Below are 277 nucleotides of genomic sequence, written 5' to 3'. Positions count from 1 at the left end.
ATTTTTTCCTAAGCTTACTCGCTGATCGAGTACAAAATGATTTAGATGGGTCAACGAGGAATGAAAGTTTTCTGCCGCATCTATGAGGTTGATGAGCAGCAAAATTAAATCCATGTCGTCCATTGTTGTTGTCGTCGTAGTAGTAACTGTTCTTCTTCTTTATTAAATTGGCAGTTAGCAACCAACCAACTCAAACCACATTGTTTAGTTTTAAAAATAATGACGTCCGGCACCGCTTCGATGGCACCCCGGAGTGTAATGCGAACACAACCGTTCC

This window comes from Poecilia latipinna, unplaced genomic scaffold (genome assembly GCF_001443285.1).
Source record: "Poecilia latipinna isolate Pla-1442-1.1 unplaced genomic scaffold, P_latipinna-1.0 Scaffold281, whole genome shotgun sequence".
Lineage (NCBI taxonomy): Eukaryota > Metazoa > Chordata > Actinopteri > Cyprinodontiformes > Poeciliidae > Poecilia > Poecilia latipinna.
This window is presented reverse-complemented; position numbering follows the sequence as displayed.